General features: G+C 42.6%; 1 protein-coding gene across 1 annotated transcript in view; it reads right to left on the minus strand.

Annotated features, from left to right (window-relative positions):
• The window catches only part of esyt1b (extended synaptotagmin-like protein 1b), a 227,765-nt gene that overhangs the window by 59,144 nt on the left and 142,342 nt on the right, over positions 1 to 26,279 (minus strand). The window lies entirely within an intron of this gene.

Here is a 26,279-nt window from a genome sequence, read left to right on the forward strand (position 1 = left end):
GGGTAGCCTATGTTGCAAATGCTGTGCGCTCCTGTGGGGGCTTTCCTCAGGCTGTCGCCCCTCTCATCCTTTATTGCTGAGAGAGGCCCTTCATATAATCTTTTTTTATTCATCTTGTTATCCCGAGATAATGACATAATTAATTCAGGATCTCGAGAAAACAACACAACTAATTTGAGATCTCGAGAAAACAAAACCGTTATTCCGAGATAACGACCTAATTAATTCAGGATCTCGAGGAAACAACACAACTAATTCAAGGTCTCGAGAAAATAAAACCGTTATTTCGAGATCTCGAGAAAACAAAACAATTATTCCGTGATCTCGAGAAAACAAAACAATTATTTCATGATCTCAGCTGGATCACTGTATCTCCGTTGGTAGAGACGAAGCCGGGCCAGTCTTCTGCGGAGGTGCCGCGGACTAATTTTGAAATTATCCCTTATTAAAAGACTTAATGCAATATCTCCCTGTCAACCCCTGATCAAAATATTGCCTTATTAGGTGATCGATTATTCCAGACATTCTAATGACCAAAGTTGCGTCTATACAGAATGAGAAATAGCCCCAAAGTCAGCATATCACAAGCCTCTTGGCGTTCCTGAATGAATCATTTCTCAGCTGTTTACTCGAGATCATGAAATAATTGTTTTGTTTTCTCGAGATCACGGAATAATTGTTTTGTTTTCTCGAGATCACGGAATAATTGTTTTGTTTTCTCAAGATCTCGGAATAACGGTTTTGTTTTCTCGAGATCTCGAATTAGTTGTGTTGTTTTCTCGAGATCCTGAATTAATTATGTCGTTATCTTGGGATAACAAGGTGAATAAAAAAAAGGATTATATGAAGGGCCTCTCGCGGCTTCCGTAGTATATATTCTCAAATCAATTGTCTCTTTTTTGTTTCTGTTTAACATACCATTCTGACAGTTTGGCCATATTGAACAGTTTGTTGCACCTTCCATTAAAGTGTTCACTTTTGTACACATCATCTTGCTTTATTCATTCAGTTGTGGGGAATGGTTAGTAAGGTTGATTCTGACCTAGGCTATGTTGAGGTCACATATCTACTTTTTAAGTTTATGCTATAGTGCATACAATTTTAGAGATATAGCCTACATGTGCATATGCATTCTTCTTGGTGTTCTCACAAACAGGTGAAATAAATCAGTTTAAATTTGGCCTATGGACATAGCCTGGCCTATTCTCAGCCATTACAAAATCTGTTGTCTGACCATAATTTAACTGATCTGTATACCACTATGCTACTAGATAACAAAATGCCTGTTTGTTTTATTTCATGTGAGATGTTGATAAATGTGAGCTTCAACAAAATGATAAGAGCACCTCTCTGAGTGTCACGTTTACGTAAAAAAAAGGTGTGCGAGCACGAGCATGGTCGTGCGCAAAAGTGTCCCGGTTTCAGACTAGGGAAATCTGGTCACCCTATTGCACCCAGATATACTGACAACTACCCAAGTATATTTTGTCTCATTTAAAAAAATAAAATAAAATAAATTCTGGGCAATTACTGTAACATGCTTTGCTTCTATTTTTAGCAGGAATGAGAAGAGTTAGAGCATGTAAAGGGCAGAGCATCAGTTAAACTGGGTGTGTGTGTGTGTGTGAAATGAAATGCTAGCTAAATACGTGTTACTGTGTGACTAAGAACACCAAATAACCATGAGGGTTCCCCATCCCCAGCAGAAAAGGTTTCTAGAAAACGATACATGTACAACCCCAATTCCAAAAAAGTTGGGACACTGTGTAAAACAAATAAAAACAGAATGTGAAGATTTGCAAATAATGGAAACCCTATATTTCATTGGAAATAGTACAAAGACAGCATATCAAATGTTGAAACTGAGCAATTTTATTGTTTTTTGAAAAATGTATGCTCATTTTGAATTTGATATCAGCAACATGTTTCAAAAAATTTGGGACAGGTGCATGTTTACCACCGTGTTGCAGCACCTCTACTTTTAACAACACACTGTAAATGTTTGGGAACTGACCAGACCAATTGCTGTAGTTTTGAAAGCGAAATGTTGTCCCATTCTTGCCTGACATATAATTTCAGTTGCTCAACAGTTCGGGTTCTCCTTTGTCATATTTTGCACTTCATAATGCGCCAAATGTTTTAAATGGGAGACCAGTCTGGACTGCAGGCAGGCCAGGTTAGCACCCAGACTCTTCTACTATGGAGTCATGCAGATGTAATATGTGCAGAAATGTTGAAACTCAAATTTTATTGTTTTTTGAAGAATATATGGTCATTTTGAATTTGATGTCAGCAACACTTTTCAGAAAATGTGGGACGGAGCAACAAAAGACCGAAAAAAATTGTGTAATAATTATAATAATAATAATTTGGTTAATTGGCAACAGGTCAGTAACATGATTGGGTATAAAAAGAGCATCCCAGAGAGGCTGAGTCTCTAAGAAGTAAAGATGGGGAGGGGTTCACCAGTCTGTGAAAGACTGCATGGACAAACAGTGCAACAATTTAAGAATAACATTCCTCAATGTCAAATTGCAAAGAATTTGGGGATGACAATCTATGGTACATATCATCAAAAAAAAAAAATTCAGAGAATCTGGAGAAATCTCTGTATGCAAGAGACAAGGCTGAAAACTGACATTGGATACCTGTGATCTTCAGGCCCTCAGGCGACACTGCATTAAAAGCAGACACGTGTCTGTAGTGGAAATCAGTGTATGGGCTCAGGAACACTTCAGAAAACCATCATCTGTGAAAACAGTCAGTGTTGTAGTCAAGTCACTAAACCTGGAGTCTGAGTCCAGTCTCAAGTCCCCAGTGTTCAAGTCCAAGTCATTAAAGAAAATTTCGAGTCAAGTCCGAGTCGAGTCCACTATTTATCCAAGTTGAGAAGTCTGTATAAGCAAAGCGGACAATCCTAGGTGCATTCTTTCCAGGCATTTTAGCGCCATTAACATTACTTTGTTCCTGAACATGACGTATGATCAGGTGAATGTGCATCCTCTTGCACGAAATTAGTATAATAATTAATGTAGATATAAATATCTTATGCCAAATTATTATGGCATGTTGCAAAAAATAAAGAAAAAAAATCTGAGTCCTTGTCTCAAATTTACGAGTCTGAATGCAGTTAATGCATGAATTCCAGTCCAAGTCATCAGTGCTCAAGTCTAAGTCAAGTCACAAGTCCTTAAAATAAGGCACGAGTCGGACTCGAGTACTACAAGCCCGAAAACAGTTCATTAGTGCATCCAAAAATGCAAGTTAAAACCATATATAAACAATATCCAGAAAAAACTGTGACCTTCCCGATGCTCAAGCTCTTTTACAATGGACTGAGGCAAAGTGGAAAATTGTCCCGAGGGATAAAAAGTAGAAATTCTTTTTGAAATCATGGACACCACATCCTCCAGGCTAAAGAGGGCAGGGACCATCCAGCTTGTCATCAGTGCACAATTCAAAAGCCAGCATCTATGAGGGTATGAGGGTGCATTAGTGCACATGACATGGGTAGCTTGTACATCTGGGAAGGCATCATTAATGCTGAATGATATATTATCCATGTTTCAAAGCAATATGCTGCCAGGCAAACAAAATCTTTTTCAGGGAAGGCCTTCCTTCTTTCAGCAAGACAATGCCAAGCCTCTTTCTGCACATATTAAAATTGTATGGCTCTGTAGTAAGAGAGTCCGGGTGCTAAACTGGCCTATCTGCAATCCAGACCTGTCTCCCATTTAAAATATTTGCCACATTATGAAGCGCAAAATATGACAAAGGAGGAGTTTTTATTTGCAGTTTCCCCAACGTCCCAACTTTTTTGGAATTGCGGTTGTGTAAAAAAAAATAAAAAAGCTCTATTTATATCTTATGGTGTTATACTGGTCACTTTGTGACCTTGCTGAAGGCCTTAACATGTACATAAGAATATATGCAGTTGACATTCATAGACTCTCCAGCGTTTACAATCACTGACCACTTTTTTAGGAACACTCATACACTTGCATTATCTAATCAACCAATCTCTTGACAGGTGTTGGTGCCAGATGGACTGGTTTGTGTATTACAGAAACTGCTGATCTCCTGGGGTTTTCACACACATTCTCTAGAGTTTACACAGAATGGTGCGAAAAACAAACACACTGAGTGAGTGACAGTTCTGTGGGTGGAAACGTCTTGTTGATAAGAGAGGTCAGAGGACAATGACCAGATTGGTTTGAGCTGCCAGGAAGGATATAGAAATTCATAGCAACTCTTTACAACCATGGTGAGCAGAAAAGCATCTCAGCATGCAACAGCAGAAGACCACATTGGGTTCCACACCTGCCAGCCAAGAACAGGAGTCTTAGAATCAAGAACAAGTTCCTATTAAAGTGGCTGGTGAGTGTATATAACCACCATTACATATCCACTTAATTGCCAACACAGTTAATATGACCTGGAAAATGTTATGAGAAACCAAACCATTTTAGGACTGACAGGAAATATGATCAGAAATAACTGCTGCACTCACACAACTGACATGGGCAATGTTAAACGTGTAGAAACTGAAAGGGGCACAGCAGTGATGCACAGGTCACAGTTGCACAGAATTCCTGGAATGCACACACATCTGAGAGTGGCATGTCACAATAGCTGCCTAGCTTCCTGCTTTTCTGTAAGCCATAGCAATGATGTACTTCACCCAGTGGACCTGTCTTTGTTCACACAGGAGAACTCTCCAAGTCTTTCTTATGTGACCAGTCCAAGTAGTGCCGTAGAGAATATATTAGGCTAACTAAATGAATGATATAACTTTTGGCAGAAACTGAGGGTTTCACCACAAGAGCCATCTGGCCACCAAATCATGCAAGATGAGCATGTCACCAAGGCATGCAGTTCTCACACAGTTTGTCTTGATGTGATGCACTTCTGCATGGGCTTTTAAGCAGACATTTTAAGGCAGTGGTTCTCAAGTGGTTTTGCTTCAGGACCCACATTTAAATGTTGGACAATCAGTCGTGACCCAACACTACACAAGTTGTTTATCATATGTAAGTAGATGAAGAAATGCATATTAATTTTGCATAATGGTATTATTAATACAAATAATTATGCATTGTAATGGATAATTACAGTATTTGTATTAACACCATTATGCAAAATTAATACGCATTTCTTCATTTACTTCCATATAATAAACAACGTGTATAAAGTTGGATAATAATCATTTACTATCTCAGATAACAGGAAATAATTAAATTTTTTAAAGTTGTACCTCATAAGTACATAGTGAAAAATATCAGTTTATTCAGTGCAATGCACATGCTTAATCATGGGTAAAATTAATTACTCACATGACAAAAATATGAAAATGGACCTCTATACAAGTGCATACACAATCCTGAATAAGTGCAATTTACCTAACCAAACAAATAAAACAAATGTTCTGAGACTAATTTTAAATAATAAATTGTGAACTCAATACGAAAACTATTTAAAAAAAATCCATAAATATAAAAAAGTGAGATTCAACAAAAACAGAGCTGAAATCCTAGCCTGCACAAATCAGTGGGAAACCTGAGGATGTGATTTCATTTTGGTAATAACATGATCACGAAATTGAAATGACACCAACAGGATGACATGCCCGGATACATCTTTTGATTTGTCTAGTTTGAGTGCGTAACAGTCACTTGCCTTAATGCGCATTACCTCTATATTCTCTTGTATTCCCTTCTGTATGGTGTCATTTGAGATCGAGATTTTATTTGAATTGATTTGTGGCAGATTTGTGCCAAGAAGCTCTCTGGCCATGTCAACAGCAGTGGGTAAAACAAGATCCTCTGTAACTGTACAAGTCTTTTTGCATTTTGAAATGCAATGAGGGAGCTTTTATGATGCGCGAAGTGCTTGCTCATGAACAGTGCACGTTTTTAATCATTGTAACACGCATGGGGTTTGTGTGGCATGAGGAAGCGTGAGACAGGCTTGACAACTCAAGGCGAGTTATATTAGTTTCTGCTTTACTATCACTTTTCAGCGACTTTATTTTACGCACGTTTACGCACAGACACACACACACACACATGGTGCTAGGTTTCTTCCCTCTCTCTAATCACTGATTTCTTCTGCAAGAACACAAGACACGCACATAAATAAACTGCCAATAATCAGACACAGGTGAAACTTATCACAAATTACCTGCTGGTTTTGATTCCTTACCGCCCACAACCTACGATCATGCCCCGATGCCACATACACCCCCACTGCCTGACTTAGGCTGGCACAGTCAGTGCGTTTACATGCACATAGAGAAAATCGAATTTCTGCCATTGCTCGACTGAAATTGAAGTTCAAAATGCCATGTATACACCTTAATTCGGCTGAAATTGAACCGAATTTGATTTCTCGGAATCGAGCTACACGACCTAGATTATGCGATTTCTGCCGAGCTACTTTGTTGCATGTATACCCTATTGAGCTGCGTATTCGAGCTACTTACTTCAGCACTGCCCCTTCCGGAAGTGACGAGTGACGAGACCACAAGCGGGAAACACAACAGCCTCGGTCGGCATGACAACGGCATGAATCTTTTCTTTTTGTGGCATTGTTTGCACTGTTAAAATTTAGCTCACTTACTGTATCACCAAATACATCTGTACAGCTGTTGCATAGCTGTGAATTGTGTACATAAACAAGTCACTGTATTTGTGTGTGCGCGTGTGTATATATAGATGTCCAACATCTGAAGAATGTCAATAAAAACAAAACAATTGAACTTTTTGTGTTTATTAAGACATAAGTTAAATTGTAAGCAAAAAATGGACTTTAGAAAAATATACAATTGAGCAAAATAAGTTGTCTTACAAAACAGTGGTCTGCGCAGGACAGTTTGTAGCCATACAGTCTGTTAGAGTAAGTCTAACAGCTTGAGCACAGAACTTGTGAACACAGAACTGCCAGTGTTGCCAGATTGGGCGGTTTTAAGTGCATTTTGGCGGATTTTAACATGTTTTGGGCTGTAAAACATCAGCAGTATCTGGCAACACTGCTGATAACTTTGTTTATACTCTTGAATAGCTCTTCATGACGACAACCGGAAGTGTACCAACACAATGGGGCGTGTAGCGCCACCTGTGGCTCGGGTGCACAATGCACCTCACACAATAGCTCGATTTCATTGTGTGCATGTACGATTGGATTTCTCTGGCACCCTGCTGGGACCTTCAGCTCGATTACCGACAGCAGCTCGATTTGGATGTGCATGTAAACGTAGTCACTGTCTAGCCTACAGCAGACTCCCCCTGGTGGGAGATGTAAATCAGCCACCACCATCTGTGCCCCCAGTCTGTGGACCACCTCAAACTTAAACGGCTGAAGAGCCAGATACCAATGCATGATCCACGTAGAGGCACTACTTCCATGTACTGTGCTGCATAATCCACTAACAGAAAATGATACCCTTATGCAGGTAGATCTAATGTCCCGATGAGCTCTATGCCAATTCTTTTGAAGGGGATCTCGATCACTGGTAAGGGACACAATGGTGCGTTTGGGGTGGCCGGTGGATTCACCAGCTGACATTAGCAACATGTTGTGCACCACCTGCAAACATCCCCACAAATTCCTGGCCAACAGAAATGAGCCATGAGTTGGTTCAGTGTTGTACGGTATCTTAACCTAAATGGCCTGTCATGGGATTATGATGAACCACATGGAATAAAAGTCTCCTATGACTCTTCAGGTCTCAGGGTCATTTCCTCTCCTGTGTGAGTGTCCTGTGTCATTCAACAGCACAATGGGTCATTCCATGCCAAATCAACAAATATCTGACAAATTTATGCTCGACCATCTCAGATTTCAATGAAATTTGGAGGGCTCAGAGATACTATTAAAAGAAGTTAATCCCCAAAAATTTGAGCTTCCTATCTCCAGCGGTTTCAGAGATACAGGCATTTGAATTTTTCGATTTTTTTGTTTTTTGCTCAAAACATACATATTTCAAAGTGTAATATAATCTTTATTATGCAAGATAGAAACCTAAAATTTTGCACAGAGACTCAATGTCTTGTACTACAAGCTTCAACTTAGAATTTCAATGGACATTGTATATTAGATGGTGATTTTAACAAGGAAATTAAAAAGACAAATTTGCATTTTTAATTCATTCTGGAAGCTTGCCTGTGGCAGTAATACTTAAACTAAGAATGTTATTCAAATCTACACAGAAATATCTACCAATTTCAGTTTTACCAAGTCTCCACTATTCCTAGTTTGTCTGTAATAGGGTTTTGAAATTCGCCGATTTCTAAAACATGCCATTTTCAGTAGCAAGAAATCCAATGTGGGATAGCAGTTAGGAACTTGTACATTTTTTTCAGTAATCCCCAAGACCCATATTTTATATTTCCAAATTTTTGTTCTGTGTCTCTCAAGTATTTTTAAACTACAGGGGTTTAAAAAATCCATTTTCACCAAATTCAAATTTTTGATATATTTTCATATAACTGATATTTGAGGGTTAATAAATGCTTCAATAAGGCTCAAGTAGGTTAGGAGACATGTTTCTTCCTCAATTTTAAATAAAATTTCAATTAATGCTCAGTATTAATTATTTTTAAATTGATTTTAATCTAAGACTGTGTAACATTAGCAATCAATGACCAGCTATTGTGTACCAGTCAACAGCCAGCCTTATCAATATCAACACAGCACAATAGGTGACCTTTGATACCAGAACAGGTGGCTCATATCTTAGAGTCTGTAAACTGCATACTTGTTCAGATAACATTATATTGCTTGGATTATATTAAATACATTGTAATACAGAACACTGAGAAAATTTACCAAATGTTATTAACTGAATGTGTTTCTTTGCAAGGATTGGATATGGGCAATTCCATGTAAATGTCAACCTCACCATGCAAAAATAAAGCAACATGTAATACATCAAAACCACTCCCAGAGATATCACCTAGGCCTGTATTTTACAGATGTGAATAAGTTGAACCAATTTGTAACCAACCTAATATGTCACTGTCAGTCTTTCTTTCTTATAATGTAAACCCAAGCTAAAATCAACTTTGATCATGTACAATTCTATATTATTGCCACAAGCCACAGAAATGTATGCTAAAATCCACAAAACAGCAAAACAATAGCCATCCTAAATATTATTTAAGAACTTTGATAGTTTTAGCTGATATTTAGAGAGTTTTTCAAAGGGTTATGGTGGTTAAATTGCTGATTTTCTAAACATATGCCATGTCTATTTCAGACGCGTCACATCCATAACGGAATTTCGTCACATCCATAACGCTGATTTTTTCTTCCTAGATTCTGCTTGAAATAGAAAATATTTTAAACAAAGGCTTTTTTTATTTTCAGCTAAGACTCCTTTATTAAATGCATGCCTGCATTTGGATATTATGTTTGCAATTTCACAGAGTTTGATGAATATGTGTAGTCACCCTGGAAATGGGGTATTTTTTCCGTCACATCCATAACGCATGTCTTTTTTGGCATTTTCTAGAGTTCTAAATGTACTATGGGAATTCTTTTTTTCCCATGACTTCTCCAATATGAGAGGTCTTAAAAATATTACAACAAATTTTAAAATACTGGAAAGGAATAAAAATTAGCTAGGTCAGTTGTTGCCATTTTGAGTCCAAATATCACATCCATAACGCTGGAATTGCTCATATTTTGAATAGTTGACTAGGGAATTTAATTGTAGTTGCTTTCAATTTGAGATCAGTATAAATGAGTTTGTTCTTAGACATCTAGAAATGGCTGAACTTCCTCCCTGTTCTATAGGAATTGGACTAAAGAAAGATTCTGACTGCCATAAACTAACATACAACATAAATTGTAAGTTAAATACACTCTCTCAGTATAGTTTGGTACAGCTCGCGTTTCGACTATCTCAAAACAGCACGACTCAGCTCGCTTCAGCCCTGCTTAGCACCCAAAACTCGCACGGTTTTGGAGTGGGGTTGAAGCGAGCCAAACCGAGCTGAGTGAGGCTGGGGGCGTGAGCAGACACTCCCCTGTGCACTGATTGGTGAGGAGGAGTGTCCTCACATGCCCACACACACCCCGCGAGCACGCTGGGATCTGTAAACACCGTAAACCCGGAAGAAGAAGAATTACGAGAATTTCTGGAGCCTTATGCGCCTCGCCTCATCTATACGCTCTTGCCAGTATCTGTTGGCGTTGTCGGTGACAACAAGCCACAGCACCAAGACCAGCAACACTAACGACTCCATGTCCTCCATGTTTATTGTTTACTATCTGGGTCGTGAGACTACCGCTTAAAAGATCACTGATGTCACTGTTTGCGCCGCTTAACGACATCACGTGACGTCCACCCACTTTCGCTAACTCCACCCAATGTGTCCACCCACTTCCAGCCAGCACGGTTCAGCGTGGTTGTAGTCGAAATGCAACGCCAACAGCCCCGCTCAGCTCGACTCAGCCCAACTCAGCCGCGTTTGTAGTGGAAAAGCGGCATTATTATGGCGTATGCATTCACCCTCCAGGAGCTTGTGACAGAGCACATAAGGGCTATGCTCCACATATCAAGTGAGTACATCCCCCAAATGCCTGTTCTGAACCTCTGTGTTTTCTGTTTACTAGAAACCAGTTTGGACAATGCACTCCCTCATTGGAAGGATGACAAAGTTGCTTCCTTATGCTAAGAGAAGAAGCTCATCACCTCTAACCTCCTGGGATCTTCTAATAACCCCCCCCCCCCCAAAAAAAAAAAAAATAAATAAAATAAATAAATAAAAATTCAGAACCTCACTTTCATGCCAACTAGCTCATTCCACGAGGCAATTTAACAATAATAAAAAAAAAACTTTCTGCACTTCACTCCTGTTGTCATTGTGCATCACATCCTGCCACTAGAGGGCATTACAATACTAAAATAATAGCTGAAAGGTACATAGAAGTTATAACAGGTATTGCACATGGAGTGAGGTACTCAATCGTGATGTGTAATTATTGAACATGGGTACAGTGGGGATGGATGTAGTACAATGGAATTATTACACAGGTGCAGTATTGAACAATCCATTGTCTATTGAGTATCTGAGCCTCTGAGGGAGAGGTTGAAAAGAGTGATGGCCTTGGGCAGGAATGACGACCTGTGGCACTCTGTACTGCATCTTGGGGGAATGAGTCTTTCACTGAAAGTTGATTGGCCAGCACATTATGGAGTGGGTGGGAGATCTTGACCAGGACAATAGAGATCTTGCAGTCACGTGACCGGAAAGTACACAGCCGCCATCTTGTCAGTAAAAAAAAACACAGCTGAATACTACTGCATTCGTGTACAGAATGGATCAATTTCAACCGACGGACTACACGGCTCATTTTTCTAATGAACAGATAACTAGATATGTGTCTAAAATAAACGATCTACAGATTAGTGACCCTTATGGCTTACCGGACGTAGTTTTCACGACCGTCAGTGGATATTGAACTGCCAGAGGTGGAATACCCAGACGTGTATAATTACCTCATTAACTTTCCCTCGCTGTTCAGTGGTGAAGCACTGCGTGCTTATAAATCTCTGGACAGTTATCTTTACAGAAATTCAGGATTTGTCAGCCGCGGCATCTTGTAAACAAGAAAATAATCCTCATTGGACAGGTAAGTCACTTAAGTATTGAGTAGAGCACTGACCAGCTGATTATAGAATAGAATAAGGTAATTCCAGCTGTAATTCCAAATCGTCCGTCTTGTTTACCATGGATCTGGCGTTGGAGAGAGAGAGGCTTAGCAGTGGAGATTTGAGTGGCTGTTTTCTGAGCTTAGCCAACAGGCCGGCTCTGCAACCTCGCTTTTGCTTCCTCTCCCGACACCGCCTCCTTCATTTTGCTTCCTATAACAATCCACAGAGACCCCGCTGGTCTCGCTATCTCGTCCGGAATGTTGTGCATGCGATGGAAATCGCTACAAACCGTCATTTTCTGCTGGAAACCAATGTCCAGTAAGTCCATACGGTTGTAGTGGATATTGAAGTCCGATACAGAAGAACAACACGCAAAAATACAGACAAAAAACGTGCACAGGTAGGGAGAGCTTGTAGCCGCAGCCGTTGTAGTAGAATTGTATATAGTAGGGTTTTCCAGAAGAAAAGGTAGAAGTAGAAGCAGAAGTAGAACCAGAAGTAGAAGGCGGAAAATGGCGTTTGACCAACAAGATGGCGTCTGTCACAATCTGGATCAGCTGTGACGTCACATGCAAGTGCTCCATACACAGTTTAGCCAGCATCCTCCCCTCAGACACCATCTCTAGAGTCCAACTTCACTCCCACATCATCACTGGCCTTATGGATCAGTTTATTGAGTCTGTTGTCATCCGTTGCCCTCAGCCTGCTACCCCAGCATACAGGAGAGCACTGGGTACCACAGACTCAGAAAACATCTTCAATATAATCCTGTAGATGTTGAAGGACTTCAGCCTTCTTAGAAAGTAGAGACGGCTTTGGCCTCTCTTGTATATGGCCTCTGTATTTTTAGTCCAGTCCAGTCTATTGTCAATATGTACCCGCAGGTAACTGTAGTCCTCCACAATGTCCCCATGGATGGAAACAAGGGTCACCAGTGCCATGTTCCTTTAAATGTCCACCAGTTCTTTAGTTTTCATCACACTGTGCTGCAGATGTTTCCGCTCACACCATGTAACAGTTTTCCACTGCTACCTCTCAGCCTCACACCACTCAGCTTCATCATCCGTATTGATACATCCAACTATAGCAGAGTCATCAGAGTACTTGTGAAGATGACAGGATTCTGTCTGATAGCTGAAGTCCATGGTTTAGAGGGTAAACAGGAAGGGAGAGAGGACTGTCCCCTGTGGTGCCACAGTATTGCTGACCACATTATCTGACACACAGTGTTGTAACTGTACATACTGTGGCCTGCCTGTCAGGTAATTGACAGTCCAGGCCATGAGGAGGTCCTCCACATTAAATCACCATCAGCTTCTCACCCAGATGCACTGGCTGGATGATGTTGAAAGCACTGGAGAAGTCAAAGAACATTACCTTCACAGTGCTTACCAGTTTGTCCAGGTGGGAGAAGGTGTGGTCAAGCAGGAGGTTATGGCGTCCTCAACTCAAAGTCAGGGCTGTTAGGTGAACTGGAGAGGGTCCAAGAATGGTCTGACCATGGGCTGGAGCTGGTCCAGAACAAGTCTCCGCAGGGTCTTAATGACGTGAGATGTCAAAGCCACCAGCCTATAATCCTTGGAGCCACTGGGGCATGGTGTCTTCAGCATTGGGATTTGGCATATCTTCCACATCATAAGGACCTTCTGAAGATTTAGGCTCATGTTGAAATCATGATGAAGCATTCCACATAGCTGGGGCATAGGTTTTGAGCACCCTGGGGCTGACGCAATCAGGGTCAACAATCTTTCATGAGTGGAGACATTTCAAGTGAAGGTGGTGTAGTTATGTTATATGAGCAATGACATTAGATTACATTACATTTAACAGACGCACTTATCCAGAGCAACATACAACATAACCAGAGCATTTGGGATTAAGGTGCCTTGCTCGAGGGTACTTCAGCCATTCCTGCTGGTCCATGGAATCGAACTGGTGATCTTTTGGTCCCAAAACTGCTTCTCTAACCTTTAGGACATGGCTTCCCAGGACAATCACTCCACGAGATAATGAGGAGAGGGGAGGGGAGACAGGTAATGCCATCACTTGACAACGGTGAGCCATTTGGAAGTCGGGGGAGAGGTGGAGGTGTTGATAGTGGAGTTGATGATGCTCTTGAGCAAACAACAGATGGGTCAAGGAAGGATGGGCAATAGACAGTGAGTGCGTTTACATGCACATAGAGAAAATCGAATTTCTGCCGTAGCTCGACTGAAATCGAAGTTCTAAATGCCATGGATACACCTTTGCTCGGCTGAAATCGAAACGAACTGGATTTCTCGTAATTGAGCTACGCGACCTAGATTATGCGATTGTAGCTGAGCTACTTAGTGCATGTAACCCTATCGAGCTACGTAGTCGAGCTACTTACTTCCCTTCCGGAAGTGACGAGTGACGAGACCACAAGCGGGAAACACAACAGCCTCGGTCGGCATGACAACAGTAGTAGTAGCGAGCAGCAGAAGAGGTCAGAAGGAACAAGGAGACAAAAAACAAAAACAATTGAACTTTTTGTGTGTTTATTAAGACACAAGTTAAACTGTAAGCAAAAAAATGGACTTTAGAAAAATATACAATTGTGCAAAATAAGTTGTCTTACAAAACAGTGGTATGTGCAGGACAGTTTGTAGCCAACAGGTGGCAATGATGTGGTGTGAATGTAAAGTGGAAATCACTCCTCTTCTTCATGATGACAACCGGAAGTGTACCAACACGATGGGGCATGTAGCGCCACCTGTGGCTCGGGTGCACAATGTACCTCACACAATAGCTCGATTTCCTTGTGTGCATGTAGGATTGGATTTCTCTGGCACCCCTGCTGGGACCCTTAGCTCAATTACCGACAGTAGCTCGATTTGGATGTGCATGTAAACGCACTGACAATCAAATTTACTGAAAAACAGGTTCAATTCATTGGCCCTATCCAGCCCATCCTCAGCCACTCTGCCAGCAGTCGTTCTGAAACCAGTGATGGTCTTCATGCCATTCCATACCTCTCTCATGTCATTCTGGTGGAGTTTCCACTCCATTTTCCTCCTGTACTTCTCCTTAGCCTCCCTGATCTTCACTTTCAGCTCTGCCTGGATAGTCCTAAACTTCTCCCTATTGCTAGCTCTAAAAGCTATCTTCTTGGCATTGAGAAATGCCCTTTATGTCTATTGTTACCCAAGGCTTATTACAAGCCTGATTCCAAAAAAGTTGGGACAAAGTACAAATTGTAAATAAAAACGAAATGCAATCATTTACAAATCTCAAAAACTGATATTGTATTCACAATAGAACATAGACAACATATCAAATGTCAAAAGTGAGACATTTTGAAATTTCATGCCAAATATTGGCTCATTTGAAATTTCATGACACCAACACATCTCAAAGTTGGGACAGGGGCAATAAGAGGCTGGAAAAGTTAAAAGGTACAAAAAAGGAACAGCTGGAGGACCAAACTGCAACTCATTAGGTCAATTGGCAATAGGTCATTAACATGACTGGGTATAAAAAGAGCATCTTGGAGTGGCAGCAGCTTTCAGAAGTAAAGGTGGGAAGAGGATCACCAATCCCCCCTAATTCTGCACCGACAAATAGTGGAGCAATATTGGAAAGGAGTTTGACAGTGTAAAATTGCAAAGAGTTTGAACACATCATCATCTACAGTGCATATCATCATCAAAAGATTCAGAGAATCTGGAAGAATCTCTGTGCGCAAGGGTCAAGGCCGGAAAACCATACTGGGTGCCCGTGATCTTCGGGCCCTTAGACGGCACTGCATCACATACAGGCATGCTTCTGTATTGGAAATCACAAAATGGGCTCAGGAATATTTCCAGAGAACATTATCTGTGAACACAATTCACCGTGCCATCTGCCGTTGCCAGCTAAAACTCTATAGTTCAAAGAAGAAGCTGTATCTAAACATGATCCAGAAGCGCAGACGTCTTCTCTGGGCCAAGGCTCATTTAAAATGGACTGTGGCAAAGTGGAAAACTGTTCTGTGGTCAGGAGAATCAAAATTTGAAGTTCTTTATGGAAATCAGGGACGCCGTGTCATTCGGACTAAAGAGGAGAAGGACGACCCAAGTTATCATCAGCGCTCAGTTCAGAAGCCTGCATCTCTGATGGTATGGGGTTGCATTAGTGCATGTGACATGGGCAGCTTACACATCTGGAAAGACACCATAAATGCTGAAAGGTATATCCAGGTTCTAGAGCAACATACGGTATGCTCCCATCCAGACGACGTCTCTTTCAGGGAAGACCTTGCATTTTCCAACATGACAATGCCAAACCACATACTGCATCAATTACAGCATCATGGCTGCATAGAAGGGTCTGGGTACTGAACTGGCCAGCCTGCAGTCCAGACCTTTCACCCATAGAAAACATTTGGCGTATCATAAAACGGAAGATACGACAAAAAAAGACCTAAGACAGTTGAGCAACTAGAATCCTACATTAGACAAGAATGGGCTAACATTCCTATCACTAAACTTGAGCAACTTGTCTCCTCAGTCCCCAGACGTTTACAGACTGTTGTAAAGAGAAAAGGGGATGGCTCACAGTGGTAAACATGGCCTTGTCCCAACTTTTTTGAGATGTGTTGTTGTCATGAAATTTAAAATCACCTAATTTTTCTCTTTAAATGATACATTTTCTCAGTTTAAACATTTGATGTGTCATCTATATTCTATTCTGAATAAAATATGGAATTTTGAAACTTCCACATCATTGCATTCCATTTTTATTTACAATTTGTACTTTGTCCCAACTTTTTTGGAATCGGGGTTGTATTTGAATAACAAATGACAGTCTTTTCTGGGACAATGCAGTCCACACAAAAGTTGACATAAGCTGTAATGCACTCAGTGAGCCCATCAATGTCCTGTCCGTGTGGCTCACATAGTGCCTGCCAGTCTGTTGTCTCAAAACAACCCTGAAGTGTCTCATAGGCCTCCTGTGACCACCTCCTTACTGTTCTTGTTAGTTATCGCAGGTTGTCTTTTCACTAGGGGCACATAGCAGGGGTTAAGGTAAACTAGGTTATGCTCTGATCTACCCAGAAGGGGGGAGAGGGGAAGTGCTGTATGGATCCTTAACATTAGCATATAGCAAGTCCAAGGTCTTCTCCTCTCTGGTGGGACAATTCACATGCTAGGTGAAGTTTGGCAGAGTTTTGTCCAGGGCAACATGGTTAAAGTCACCCAAAATTATAATTAGAGCATTCAGGTGTTTAGTCTGGAGTCCACGTATGGTGGTATGAATGACATCACACAATGTTGGGTTGGACGAGGCTGGGACTAATGGCCCTTTTCCACTACCCTTTTTCAGCTCACTTCAGCCCGACACGGCTCGCGTTTCGACTACCTTAGAGCAGCACGACTCAGCTTGCTTCAGCCCTGCTTAGCACCCAAAACTCGCACGGTTTTGGAGTAGGGCTGAAGCGAGCCAAACCGAGCCGAGTGGGGCTAGGGGCGTGAGCAGACACTCCCCTGTGCACTGATTGGTGAGGAGGAGTGTCCTCACATGCCCACACACGCCCTGCGAGCACGCTGGGATCTGTAAACACCGTAAACCCGGAAGAATAATAATTACGAATTACGAGAATTTCTGAAGCCTTATGCGCCTCGCCTCATCTATACGCTCTTGCCAGTATCTGTTGGCGTTGTCGGTGACAACAAGCCACAGCACCAAGACCAGCAACACTAACGACTCCATGTTTATTGTTTACTATCCGGGTCATGAGACTACCGCTTAAAAGGTCACTGATGTCACTGTTTGCACCACCTAACGACATCACGTGACGTCCACCCACTTTCGCTAACTCCACCTAATGTGTCCACCTACTTCCAGCCAGCACGGTTCAGCGCAGTTGTAGTCGAAATGCAACTCCAACAGCCCCACTCAGCTCGACTCAGCCCAACTCGGCACGGCACGGCTCAGCCCAACTCAGCCGCGTTGGTAGTGGAAAAGCGGCAATAGACAACCATGATGATAGCATGAGACATTTCTCTGGGTAAATAATATGGATGGAGTCCTACAGTTCAATGTCCAGGCAACAAATCCATTCCTTGATTGTAATGTGACCAGGATTGCACCATCGGTTAACAAGAACAGCAAGCCTCCCTCCTTTTTACCTACCACTCTTGAGGCTGTCTCTGTCTGCCCATATAGTTTGAAAGCCCTCGATGGAAATGTTGTAGTTGGAGATATCCTGGTGTAACCATGATTCTGTAAACCACATGATGCTGCACTCAAATTCCCTTTGGTTCATTTTGTGACTGCTCCAATGGGAAATCCTGAAGGGAAATCCCTGTGGAACGTGGAAGGGCAGAGCCCTCCCCATCCTCCTTATCCCCCATACACAGAGGTGATGCAGATGGCCCTGGGACCACTTCTCTAGATAATGCTGCATTGGAATACCCCCCCCAAGAGTCGCTGCAGCAGGACCCATCCAGAAATATGTGCTTTACACTGAAGCCCCAGCTAATTTATTCCCAGAATTAGTGGATGGGTGAGGCAAGGATCAACAGCCACCTCCACACTATGCTCTTCTCCCCAAAATTGAATCGTGATGGGCACCAGCGAATTTTGTGAACATTCCTGTGTACACAGTTCACCTTCACTAATTGTGCATTTCCCAGTGCCCTGCATTGAATCAGGCTTTGATAAACTGTAGTCTGAGATTCCATGACAAAAGCTCACAAGACAAAACTCAAGATATAAGCTCACACCCTTAATGAAAAAACAGACAAAAGCTCACAACTAAAAGTAATTTTATTAATTTATTGTAAAAAAGAATAAACATTACTGACATAATTTCAAAGCTTTTATGCCCAAGTCAAGTTTTCACTTATCGCACCTCTTGAATCAGACTTAAGTACAAAGCTTTAGTCAGGTAACCTTCTATAGCTGTTACCTGTGTTCATTTTCCTCACCAATCATACCTCATTTCACACCTCTTGAATCACACATATCCTCAGAGTTTAAGAACCAGGCCAGGCTGACACTTGGTTCATGGACAGTAACTATGCCATGAGCCCAAGTGTCTTTGAACAACTCTATGTGATCCATGCCCACTTTGGAGAGTCTGCGATTTCCTTTCTGGGAAAAGTACACAGATTTACTAACAGATGCTTCAAGCAGTGCTCAACAAGATGGAGACCATGCAGATCTACCCAGACCCCCGTGTGGTCATCACTGACTTCAAATGGGCAGCTATTCAGGCAGTAGCCCTGGAACTTGGACCTCAAGTAACAGCACAGGGGTGCTTTTACCACCTGTCTCAAAGCACGTGGAATAAGATTCAAACACTGGGAAAGACTTAACTGTACCACAGTGATGAAGACTTCTGTGGGATACTGGATGGGCTGGCCTTTTTCCCAGAAGACAAGGTCCAGGATAGCATGGCATATCTGAGGGAGCACACACTAGAAGGGATGGAGGAGTTAGTCAATTACTTTGATTCCATGTATGTTACTGGAACCTTTCGATGTGTTCAACAAGGACAAGTGCAGCCTGGAGCTCCTCCACCACCATTACACGTCCGGAACATTCCACCACAGTCCGGTGTACCCATCTGGAATGTGCACCAAGTTACTTTCAATGGACAGGATAGGACAAACAACGCCTGTGAGGACTGGAATACCTCCTTTTAGCAGCTCATCAGGCATCAACACCCATCCTTCTGGACTGCAGTAGATGGACTCCATCGGGACTATGCTTTAGTAAGCGCACAGCTACTGCAGCACACCAGCTACAGTAGCTGCACACCAGGGCAGGTCATCAAAAAGTGCAAACAATGCCACATGGAGCTACAGAAGCGCCTTCAGATCCTCTGCCAGGACTTTGTAGCTGAATGAAGATCACTGGAAGACTTCCTCAGTGCAGTTGGGCACTGCATCCGCCTAGAATGAATCACTGCATCCACCTAGAGTGAATCTGTATACAATATCTGTGACATGTAATATATTTCTATTGTGATGCATGTGATATGTAACACCTGTGATATGTATATGTTGGTATATAATAAAAAAATTAAAATGATTGTGAGCTTTTCTCTTTTTTCATTAAGGGTGTGAGCTTTTGTCTTGTGAACTTTTGTCTGCACACCGTAGTCTGATTACCACCCAAGTCCACCAAGGCCTGATGTGTATCCCCTTGAATACTTACTGCCACTCTTTTCCGGGTGAACATGGACAGTTCCACCTGTGGAAAGAGAGAGAAGGAGTTCTTGGTAGCATAAGCATGGAGTCACAAGGGGGTGAGGGAAAATGGGGAGGGATACAGGTTTGGGGAGTGGGCTTTAGGGGAATTTACCCCACTTCCGTGGTGCAAGGATAGGGATGGCCACAGTATCTGCAGGAGTAACCGCTAGCTGGACCAGGTTATACATCACCTGCCGATCCTGTGCCTGGAGCAGAGCCCAGAAGCACTGCACCTGTTCTGTGCAAAGTGCAGCATGGGCTTGATGTGTTTGGTGGTTGCTGATGAGAGTTTGGAGGATCTCAGTGACTGGTGTGGACTCCACAATGGCACTCCTCACTCCCTGGTCTCAGCAGCAGTGTAGCACTCCTGGGGTTCGTGTGGAATGAGGATGTGGGAGATATGATTGACAAGCTGCATTTTATTATTTTCTGCTTTACTATAACATTTCAGTGACTTTATTTTATGCACTCTTAGGTGCACACACACGCGCGTCCACGTACACATGCGCCCACACACACACCGACACTGTGCTGTGTTTCTTCCATCTCTCTCTCTGGTTACCAGCATCTTCTGCAAGAACACAAGAGACGCACATAAATAAGTGACCAGTAATCAGACACAGGTGAAACTCATCAAATGTTACCGGACTCCTCATTGCCCATGGCCAAGGCTTGATCACACCCCCACTGCCACAATACTTTTTTGAGATGTATCCAGATCCTGTTATATCCAGGCCCCATTCCTTTCCTTTAAGAAGAAATTCAGGTGGCTTGGCTTTATGGCTCGAGTGCTTTGTCTCTATATAGCTGACTTTATGAATTTTGAAGGCTTCATGTTTTCTGCAGCCTATAACTCAAACAAAACACATTGTTGCCGCACAAACATTACTTGCCATATTTTCATTTAACTTGTATAGTTTTTCCAGACTTTTACGGGGACAGGGAGTTTTACTCCATTTTTCAATGTCAGCACTGACTGTTTACAGATAAATTAGCACCAAAAATTGACACAATTTGATTGGATGCACAATATGACGTGATTTTTTTTCATTGGCTATGAGGGGCATTCCTTTATTATTATTAATTTTTCCTTTTTTGAAACAATAATTTGCTTTATTGTCATATTTTTCCATGGTTTTCCGTGTTACGTTTTATCATTTGTAAGTAGCAACATTTTTATTTCTTCCCAGCAGTCCATGATCCATATCTTAAAAGGGTCCACTTTTGGGTTGTGAACCACCAGTTGAGAAACACTCTGTCTTCAGGAACTCCAGCCCACTAAGCTTTTGGGGAAGCATGGTGAATTAATTCATGGAACTGTTTCCATATGGGAGCCTGAAAAAAAACATGCACTAGGGCAGACCTGGGCATTTTATGGCCCGCGGGCCGCATCCGGCCCTTTGGTTCATTCTGACCGGCCCACGTAAGGTTAATTAGAAATTACAAAATAAACGTATTTTCTAATTTTACCTCATGCATGGACTGAATATGCATTGCTTTTATTTTGAAGTTGTGTTCAACAAAAACGCAATGCACGCGACATGAACATGACATGAAATCCCACGAAACCTAATCCCGCGATAACTACTTCCGTAATTTGTCCAGACCAACCACAAACTTGTACGTCATCCTTCAAACGGTCCAGCCAATCACATAGTGTGACGTCACGAGCAGGCGCCGAAGCCCGAGCCGATCTGTAGATCTGATACCTACACCGAATTGACACGGCATCATTATTATAATATGATGTATCTTGCTTGATATGTGGAGTAGAAAGACAATATTGTGATGTCTTTATTGTGTTTTGGGGTGAATGTGACTGGAAAAAAAAAAAAGGTGTAAACGTTCACATTTTGTTAACCATTGTTTTGGGAAATTTGATTGAATAAATTACATTTTTTGTAAGGCAACCTCGTTTTTTCCATACTCTTACCAGTCTTAGCAGCTTGTAAAAACAATGTTATTTACTGCTTTATATAAAGAAATACAATATTATGCAGAATTTAGTTCAGCCTTTTGGTCCGGCCCTCCACAAAATTTTCTGTTTCTCATGTGGCTCCATGGAAAAAATAATTGCCCACCTCTGCACTAGGGATTTTTACGTTCAGTGTTTACTGAACTGCTGGATCACAATCCTAAACCTGCACTTCACTCAGAGGGGACAAACTCACACGCAAAGGTTACCTGATTGAAAGTCTATTTGAGAGAGGCCAGTCTTGGAATAGTGTATTCTGTCCCAGTAGACTGTTCAGCACTGGAGCTCTTCCAAGGAGAACCACAGTTTACAATGTGTCAACCCATGCCTTGTGAAACAAAAGTCCAGACATTGTGTAAAAAATATCGCAGCTGTGTGTGCGTGCGTGTGTGTATGCATACATACATCACACACACACCTCTGGAAAAAACTAAGAGACCATTGCAAAAAGGCTGACTTCATCTCTGCCCATGCCTCTCTTCTGTCCCTCCACATCCTTGCACTGACAGAGACCTGGATTTCACCTGACAACACCACAAGACCTGCAGCCCTCTCCACCTTCTTCTCTCACACCCACCGCCCGTCTGATAGTGGTGGTGGCGGCGGCACTGGTTTGTTGCTCTCTCAGTCATGGAAGTTCTCACCTTTTCTGCTCTCACAACTCTCCATCTCCTCCGTTGAATTTCACTTGGTTTCAGTCTTTTCTCCTGTTAACCTTTTTGTCATTGTTGTTTATTGCCCTCCTGGCCCTGTGGGATGTTTCTTTGACGAGGAAGACTAAGTCAAGAAGGTCGATGAACTGGACATCCTACTCAGCACCTTCCCAGAAGATGGCACCCCACTGATGCTCCTAGGAGACTTCAACCTCCACCTAGAAGCCTCCCACTCTGCTGCCTTCCCCTACTCCACTCGTCTGATCTCTCCCTGCTGCACTCTCCTCCAACCCATAAAGCTGGCAACCTTCTTGACTTAGTCTTCCTCAGAAACTGCTCTGCCTCAGATCCCACAATTGCCACTCTCTATCTGTCGGACCACCACTTCATTTCCTTCTCCCTCCCTCTTCCTCTCCACCCATCATCCCCCCACCCCCACTGTTACAGTCAGTCATAACCTCCGCTCCCCCTCTCCCTCCTTCCTCTTGCCCTGTGTGAATCCCACTGAATCTGCTGCATCACCCCTGCTTTCCTCTCTCTTCTCATCACTGAACACATTATCTCCTCTTGTATCCAGGACAGCAAGATCTTCCCCTCCAAGTCCCTGGATGGCCGAAGCATTTCACACCTACAGAATTGGTCTACATGCAGCAGAGAAAATCCAAGGCCCCTGCTGACCTGTCCCACTACCAGTCCCTCCTTGCTGAGTTCACAGCCTCACTGAAATCGGCCAAGATCAAGTTATCACTCCAAAATTCATATCTCCATCTCCAACCCCCGTCACCTGTTTTCTGTTCTCTCCTCAACTCTCCACCAGCTGCACCTCAGTCCTCCATCACTGCAGAGGACTTCGTGGTCTTTTTTTAGGAAAAGATCATAGCCATCCACAACTTCACCGCACCTACCTCCCCATCCCACCCCCTCCACACCCGTCTCTTCCCCCTTGCTCTCTGCTTTCCCCCCTTTCCACTTCAGATGTCTCCCAGCTCCTGCTCTCTCACTGTCTGACCACCTGTGCCCTTGACCCCATCCCTTCATCTCTCCTCCAGACCATCACTCCTGACATCCTCCCATTTATCACCTCTCGTCAACTCCTTGTCCTCTGGATACTTTCCCTCCTGCTTCAAACAGACCCACATCACTCCTCTGCTTAATAAAAAAACAAAATGAAAAAAACCACCCCACATTACACCCCTCTGTCATCCAGAACTACCGCCCTGTTTCTCTTCTCCCTTTCTTGTTAAAGACACTTAAACATGCTGTTGCTAACCACTTCTCCTCTTTTCTCTTATGGAACAACCTCCTGGATGCACATTACTCCAGCTTCTGAGCCAGACACTCATCTGAGACTGTGCTTCTCTCCATCAGTGAGGCGTTTCATGCAGCACATGTTGCCTCCCTCTCCTTGGTCCTGATTCTCCTTGATCTTTCTGCTGCATTTAACAGTTGATCACCCCATCCTCCAGTCATCCTTATCAGTTCTAGGGCTCTATGGGACAGCCCTAGACTGGTTCAAGTCCTACCTTTCTGGTCACTCCTTCCAGGTTGCCTGGTCTGTATCAGCACCACACCCACTTACCACTGGTTTCCCTCAAGGTTCAGTCTTCTCCCTCTACATCCAGTCTCTCTTGGCCCGATTATCTCTGCTCATGGTCTATCCTACCACTGCTATGTTGATGACACCCAACTGTTTCTTGCTTTTCCTCCCTCTGACACACAGATCTCTGCTTGCATTTCTGCTTGCCTGCATGACGGAGCTGGATGGACAACCATCACCTGAAGCTGAACCCAGGCAAGACAGAGGTAATCTACATTCCTGCTCCATCCTCTCCACCCCTAGACATTGTCATCTCCACCAGTCTTTATGTTACTCTTGGGTGACTTTATGCCACTCCTGGTGCAAAAATTCAATCAGCTCAGCTTTGTTTGATAGCTTGGGACCATCCATCTTCCTCTTGATTACATTCCAGAGGTTTTCAATGGGGTTCAGGTCTGGAGATTGGGCTGCCCACGACAGGGTCTTGATCTTGTGGTCCTCCATCCACACCTTGATTGATCAGGCTGTGTGGCATGGAGCATTGTCCTGCTGGAAAACCCAATCCTCAGACTTCGGGAACATTGTCAGAGCAGAAGGAAGAAAGTTTTCTTCCAGGATAATGTTGGACATGGCTTGATTCATGTGTCCTTCACAAACAAAAATCTGCCCCATTCCAACCTTGCGGAATCACCCCCAGATCATCACCAATCCTCCACCAAGTTTCACAATGGGTGCGAGACATTGTGGCTTGTAGGCCTCTTGAGGTCTCTGTCTAACCATTAGACAACCAGATGATGGGAAAATCTGAAAATTGGGCTCATCAGAGAAGATGACCTTATGCCAGTCCCCTCTGGTCCAATCATTATGGTCTTTAGAAAACCTCAGCCTGGCTCTTCTTTGCTTCTCATCAACAAAGGGCTTTTTTCTAGCTTTGCATGACTTAAACCCTGCCCAGAGGAGCCTGTTTCAAACCATTCTTGCTGTGCACTTAACCCCAGCTGCCATTTGTGATTCTTTTTGTAGGCCACTTGATGTCATCCTATGGTTGTTGAATGACATTCGAAGGAGTTGACTCCCATCCCGGTCAGTGGAGTCATTTTTGCCCTCTGCCAGTCTGTAACTTTGTTGTCCCCAATGTCTGTGGCTTGAACTTGTTCTTATGAACTGCCCATTTTGAAATTTTGAGGATGGAAGCAACCTGACGCTCACTGTATCCCTCTGCCAGTAAAGCCAGAATTAAACCCTTCTTTTTCTCACTCAAAACTTTTCTTTTTAACTCTTTTGGTATGATGAATAGATATTTTTGCATTCCAGTTAAATTTAAGGTACTACTAGCACTGTTTTTGTTATCCAAACTGGTCCTATTGCAAGAGGATAGTGATGACCACAGCAGTGATTTTATACTTTTCCTCATTAAATTATATTATAGTTCAGGTGATCGCCTAATCAGTACCTCATTAAGTAAAATGAGGTTTGCTTGTGTTGGAATTCTAGTATAGACACTGGAATGAAATGGCTGCCATACACAGAGATGCTGATTTAAGGAAAAAATTGAAGTGGTTTCTTAATTTTTTTCTATTTGTGTGTGTGTGTGTGTGTGTGTGTGTGTGTGTGTGTGTGTGTGTGTGTGTGTGTGTGTGTGTGAGAGAGAGAGAGAGAGAGTGTGAGTGAGTGAGTGAGTGAGTGAGTGTGAGAAAGAGAGAAACATGGTGGCCCAAGGAAACCACCACCCAAGCAGCACATCACTCTTCATTCTACCAGTCCCATGGTGCTGAAGAGACAGCGACAGTTGAGCACCACTGTTGGGTTTACTCAGAGCATGCTGACCAAGTCCTCCCTCCTCTCCCTGTGTAGGTCATCTCACCAACAGTGAAGACGACAACAGTGAAACCAGTGCTCTCTGGCAATCACCTCCATTCCTGCTTTCAGCAGTAAAGTGAGGAAAGACCCAGATGCAGCCAGGCCTCCGCCTGTGACCCAGTGCTTGGGCAGCTGTGGCCCTCCGCCGCCTGCACCTGCTCCATTTCTCTCACCCCTCACACTTCCCCCTCCGTTCTCTAAATAAAAGAGCACTTTACTTTTCTACATTGTATAAAAGTTACTATTTTAACTATATGTAAACAATGTATGTAACTATTTTATACGTTGTAGAACAATACTGAAGACATCAAATCTATGAAATAAATTTTTTAGAATAAATACAGTAAATAAGCCATGGTCAAATATGGTTATTTACTGTATTTTTTATTACTTA

Source organism: Neoarius graeffei, chromosome 4 (genome assembly GCF_027579695.1).
Source record: "Neoarius graeffei isolate fNeoGra1 chromosome 4, fNeoGra1.pri, whole genome shotgun sequence".
Lineage (NCBI taxonomy): Eukaryota > Metazoa > Chordata > Actinopteri > Siluriformes > Ariidae > Neoarius > Neoarius graeffei.